The sequence below is a fragment of the Poeciliopsis prolifica genome, unplaced genomic scaffold, assembly GCF_027474105.1.
Source record: "Poeciliopsis prolifica strain line A6 unplaced genomic scaffold, Auburn_PproV2 SCAFFOLD040, whole genome shotgun sequence".
NCBI lineage: Eukaryota > Metazoa > Chordata > Actinopteri > Cyprinodontiformes > Poeciliidae > Poeciliopsis > Poeciliopsis prolifica.
Window position 1 is genome coordinate 5,082,136 of NW_026562415.1, and position 6,000 is coordinate 5,088,135.

Here is a 6,000-nt window from a genome sequence, read left to right on the forward strand (position 1 = left end):
CTCCAACTACTCCGTGCTCCCCTAACCCTGCCCCAAGCATCTTTGTTGCTGCGTGGCATGCCAGTTGGGCTCAGTGCCAGTCGCATTTGCAACCACAAGGGACCCTTGTCTTTTTGCCTTGCCTAATGAAATGACAAAACTACAGATTTGCATATGCAGAAACAGGTGTTGTAACAGGTTTGATTCCTCTTGACCTAAGTTGGGTTAAAGAGAGCAAGAGCATAAAAAAAGTTGGAAAAAAAAAGAGTTTATGACCAACAGCTGCCTGGGGGTATTTAGGCTCTGATGGGCACTCAAGTCTGCACCATCTGCCCTACTGTTTGCCAGAAGTGACAATCTAAATTAAAACCCACTCATCAAATATCATAAAAATAAGCCATTGTTTTGCTAGCTCCATATGTTTTGACTATTTCATTTCATTCTCAAGAGTTGCACTGGAAGCTGAACTTCACGGCCTATGACTGTGATTCAAGGAAAATCCAGGAAGGCACACAGAAGGCTGTAATTACCCACCCACCGATCTGCTTCCTTCTGACCAAAGCCATGCGTCATCCTACACATTAGCCAAGTCTGTCCGACCCACATTGCAAAGAAGAAACCCAAGTGGTGGAAACAACTGCCATTGTTTAGAATACGATTAAGGACTGAAAGGATGAGTGGTGTACAGATGATGAGAGAAGATATGTGCCAGTGTGGCAGTGACAGAATCCAAAAAAGTTAAAAAGACGCATCTGTACAAATGTCAAATGTCTCTCCTCTACATTTGACCACATTAAGTCCTGACACAAATGGGGCATGACTTGCAGCATTCATGCAGCTAGTGTACAACAACCTTTGCCTGACCATGGTCCTCTACGCCACTGCCCCCACTACCAAGCTCCCCCATTTGCATTATGCCTCCTGTTTTTGTTTAGATGGGTGAGACAGAAGGAGCAAACCCGAGACAGTCGTGACCCTGTGCGAGTGTTGTAACTTGGTCTAAAGCTATGCCAGCAGAAGGCAGCACCATATGCCCTCAGCCTCAAGCTGGATGCTCTTTCTGCAGCCTAATGTGCCTGTCAAAAACTGTTATTGTCATTACCCCTCCACCCTCCACCCATGTTTTTTTTCTTTCACCCACAACATGTTCAAAGTAAACAGATCTTTTTCTTCTTTTCTGAGTCTTTATGGTGTGACCTTTTTCTTTTTTTATATATCTTGATAAAACTCTGCAAAACAAAACAGTAGATTTTTATTGCTAAAGCAGCTATGCCAATTATGTGGAATTAATCGCTATATAATTAATTAATTCTGACTTTTTCTGGCTTCAATTTGATTCGATGATGGTTCATAACGCTTCTCAACTTATCTTACAAACAATGTCTTGGCCACAGTCTGTGCATTCAAACAAGGGCTGAGGTAGCCACTGCTCTTGGCTGTAGTGATGCCTCGAATGATGTCTGACTGTTTACGAGTGACAAGGCTGATGGCTGAATGTGGTCTGAGCAACATCGACCTTGCCTCTTACCACAAGTGACCCTCTGTCTTTTAGTTAGGGCTAGACCCAAAATCTGACATTTTTCACACTGAAAAAACAGTGATGCCTCAAACACTGTACTGACCTGCAAATAAACATGCAATTTTTGAAGTGAAAGCAAACCAAATACAACCTTTTGTCTGTGGCTAGTAGTACTTGTTTTAATGTGGATTTTACGGCTCTCTGTCCAGGGCGCCAGTTTGTTTAGAGGCGCCACAAGACATACAAAACTGTAAAAATATTTTTTTTAATTTTTGCATTGTAAGTGATACAACACATCTGGCTAATGACTAACGTTGATAAGTGACTTAAGATTCATATTCAGGTTTTTTTAAGGACTATGGACTGCACAAAAATCTTAATAAATTAGTGTACATCCCTGGTAGGGCTCACTTTTCAGATTAAAGGTATTCTTTGAAAATAACCTTTAAGCAGGCATTTTGACATGCTTTTCGCTGAGCCAACAATTCCATGTTAAAAATTGTGCCAATGTTAAAGAGGCTCAAAAATATCAGTCTATTTCTGTGTGTAATTAATCTATCTTATATCTATGTACACATGTAAAGATGCATAAGGAATCGCTGAAAGGACAGAGGTAGCACAGTCAAGAGGGCACAAAGGACTGCTGCATGAAAACCTTGAAACATTTAACATGCATTTAAAAATCACTGTTTACACAACCTTTGAATCTGTTTTCCTTCAACTTTTCTTGAATATCCCTTTTCCATTTCATGTTGGCCATTTGTTCCATTTGTTTCTGGCTCCGAGAAACCCAAAGCTGACAAACCAAACATGACATCTGACATAAATGAAAACAAAGGAAAAAAGGAAATTCTACACTAGATTATAAACTGCAAGCGAGTAGGTTCCAACAATCTCCTCTATAATCCACATCCCCTGACCCCACCCTGTACAGCTTTCTCCAGCCAAGGAGTCACATCGCTTCTTGTCGACTCACAGTCAGTCTGGTCGGGCTTTAAGAAGTGACCCAGAGCGTAACTAAAAAAGTCTGAGCTGTCTCCAGACTCTTAGTAACTGGGGCACACAAAACATCATTACCGTGATGTGGATAATTACAGCGCAAAAAGGGGTGGCCTCTTAAGCATGTAATGCACTCTTTTATCTTAAGAAGTCAATCTCTCTCAGCCTGACAGCTTGCAGCGTATGATCCTGGTAAACAAATGCTTTTGTGCGGCACAAAAGTGCCATTAAAGGCCAAAACTGTCAACACAGATTCCATCCTTACTTACAGAGAAAAGAGAATCAAAGTGCGAGTGGGGAAGGCGGAAAAAAGAAAGAAAAAAAAAAAAAGCGGGCTTGATCACTTCAGGTTGTTTTAACTTGCATAGAGGTTGTCATGGAAACATTTCTGTGAGGTTAACAGAGATAAAACCTGAACAGGTGCCATTTAAAAGCCTTCAAGTTCTGTAACAGAGCAAAGTTAGCCATCCATGAGTAGTTTTAGTAGATTTGGGCTCTGGGATGTGTTTAGGGAAAGTGATGCTGGTGTACCACTCGCTTAATAGTATTAGCCACTTTCCCTGAAATGTAACAACACCTCAAGGGGTTTAGCGAGCAGGCTGTGTAATTACAGAAGGAGTTGGGGGTGGGGAGGGATGAGAGATGGTGAAATTCAAAAGCGAAGAAACAGTCCGAAAACAGTTTGCATCTACTTTCCAGTGATTATCTAAAATTATTTTATATCCAAATCATCCAGCAGCTGCCATCGTAAAGGGTTTCTGTATTCACCAGGAATGGCATGCAAAGTTTTTAATTGAAGAACAAATAAAAAGCTCCCTCTGCTTCGCCTCAGACAGAAGCAATCATTTCCATATTTAAGACGCAATCCTTGCAAACAGCCAGCGTTCTTCGAGCTGAAAGCAGCCCGAATCTTAATTTTGATAAATGATTGAAACATATGACAGGGTATACACATTAATCCTGTGGAGGACATTCATTTTCCTATTACCATAATGTAGAGCACGACCACCCGATGATGAATGCAGCAATCAAAAAATGGGACGCGGCCGGCGAGAGAGAAAGGAGAGCCGGGGTAATAAGTGCGCTGCTCCCAACGTTGGTCACTCTCCATCTCTCCTATTGCCTTCAGGGGGAAAAAACCTAATGCTTCGCAGTGACCTCACTCACTGCCGTATTTGCCAACAACAGGTAAACAAGAGAGCAGGACCAGCTTTAATTATGACCTAAGAAAGCATAAGAGGGGGGCACTTGAATAAAGGGGCCGATTGTGCACGGTCACTGACATATTTCATGAGGGGCATTTATTGCCGCGTTGGCCTTTGAAGAGTGAGAGCTGCTGAGTGAAGCTGTGTGTGGGGGGCTGGGGGCTTAGGAGGGATTTGCCCACACCTGCATAACTGGGGAAGGGGAACACCTGTGCACCCTGCAGCCTGAACGAGAAGGGTGGCTGCATCTAAATCCGAGGGCTGAAAGCTGATCAGAGCACAGGCCTGAAGATCGTGGTAGAATTTTCTGAAAACAAAAAAGGGCTATTTCCCTTTTTTCCCCCCCTGTAATTAGAAGAGCAGTGACGAGACACTTAAGGGTATGAGGAGAAATTTAGCATTGAGCTGTGACTGTAGGATCTTCATGATAAGATTAATATTCTATCCTTTTTGACTTGGGAGTGGAATATTGAAAAATGGAGCATGCATCAACGGTAAGGTGATCATACTGCTGATAATATCTATCGATAAGGCTTTCGCCAGTCCCATCTGAAATCTAAATATTAGCAAATAATTTTGAATGTGTGTGTACTTTAAAAAGAATGACGAAGGCAATTCAATAGAGAAAAACACGTACAGCTCGAGAAACTATCAGTTTCTCTGGTTTTGCTACTTATTGGTCGGCGTTGTGAAAACATTTTTGTTTGTTTGTTTTATTCCACAAGCAACTGAATAGAATAAAATTCTATTGTACTACACTGCAAGTACAAGTAATGCCAGCTAATTACACAAAATAACAAGCGATGGAAACAAGCAAGAAGATTTGATTTTCAAACCTTAAATAACACAAAAACAAGTTCATACTCATTTTCAAACACAAAAGAGTGATTTTAACCTGCAAAGAATCAGACAGAGATTTTTTTTTTTTTTAAATGCATTCCCAATCACAAGTTTTATATTTCTGTTTTTCCCATTGCAGTTGAGTTTGGGTGATCACCTAATCAGGACCTCATGAAGTACAACAGGGGTTTGCTTTTGTGCTGGAATTTAACAGACACCAGATTGGATTAGTTTATGGAGGTCTCCCTTTACCTCCCCCCAATGAAGCATGAACAATGAAATGATCTTAAAATTAAATATTATTATGAATTGAAGGTCACTGAAACACTTAAAAAAAACCAAACATATATTGTAAATGCAAATTATGACTTTGTCATATCAAGTTGTGATCTCTTTAAAATTGGAAAAGATAATCCAATCCAATAGGTCAACGCAAACATTAAAAGCTGTAAATGATCATGCGGGCTTATAAATAATCAGCTATATACAAAAAGCGGTTTTATTATATGTTTTAAGCGGTGTCGTGCAGAACCTGATACGCCTCGGTAAGGCAACGTGCAGGTGTGAGACTGTAAGTTGTGTTTATTTGACTTTCACCGCATGTTAACCTTAGCTTCGTAGGAAACAGCCGGTGGCTAATTAAAAAGCGCATAAAGTCCACGCGGAACTTGTACACAACAAGCTAGTGTCTCAGCGCAGGTATTAACAACACCGTGCAAACTTTCACAAGCGCGGTCGTCAACTTCCTAACATTAGAAGTCAAGAAATAAGCTACTTGGGCAGGAGAAAAACAAACAAACAAACAAACAAAAAACTTACCACGTAAAAAAAAAAAAAACTGGAATATTTCCCCTGTCGGTAAAAGTCAAATGGACACGCAGGTGAGAAGTCGTCGTCCTCCTTCTGTCTGGACTCGCGGCGACATTCTCGCACGTGACCGTCCGAGTTCAGCGTAACCGCGGAGGGTGAAAAGCACAACAACGCTGGTGTAAATAACCAGCGGAAAAAAAAAAAAGAAAGAAAAAAAAATAGGGGGAGTAAAAAAAAAGGAAAAAAAAAAGGCTCAGTATTCCTCTGCTGGGCACCGCTGTCGGGAGACACACACACACTCTCCTCTCCTCCTGCTGTCTCTCGTCAACGCTGCTGTTATTACTAATGCAACAGAGAGGAAAAAGCGGTACACTGAGTCCTGTTTGAATGACGCGCAATGCGAGGAAGAAGCGCCTTGTTTTTTTTTTTTTTTTTTTTTAACCCCCCCACGTTACGATTCAAACACACATCAAGCTGTATCTCAAGCAAGCGCGTGTACACCCCCCGCCCCCCCTCCACCCCCCGGGGAGGGTGGAAGGCACTTGCTTGTACCACGGAGGTGTTATTTTTTTTTTTTTTTTGGGGGGGGGGGGGGGGGGGCGTAAGCTCCGACGACCCCCCCGCCCCACACCCCTGTGTGACGTCAGG

At 41.9% G+C, this 6,000-nt stretch overlaps 1 protein-coding gene across 1 annotated transcript in view; it reads right to left on the minus strand.

The window, feature by feature from the left end:
• The window catches only part of foxp2 (forkhead box P2), a 112,131-nt gene extending 106,418 nt beyond the window's left edge, over positions 1-5,713 (minus strand). The window contains exon 1 of the mRNA XM_055054663.1: positions 5,362-5,713. The gene's annotated coding sequence lies outside the window, so the exon portion shown is untranslated. The remainder of the gene's footprint in view (positions 1-5,361) is intronic.
• Positions 5,714-6,000: the final 287 nt, after the last annotated feature.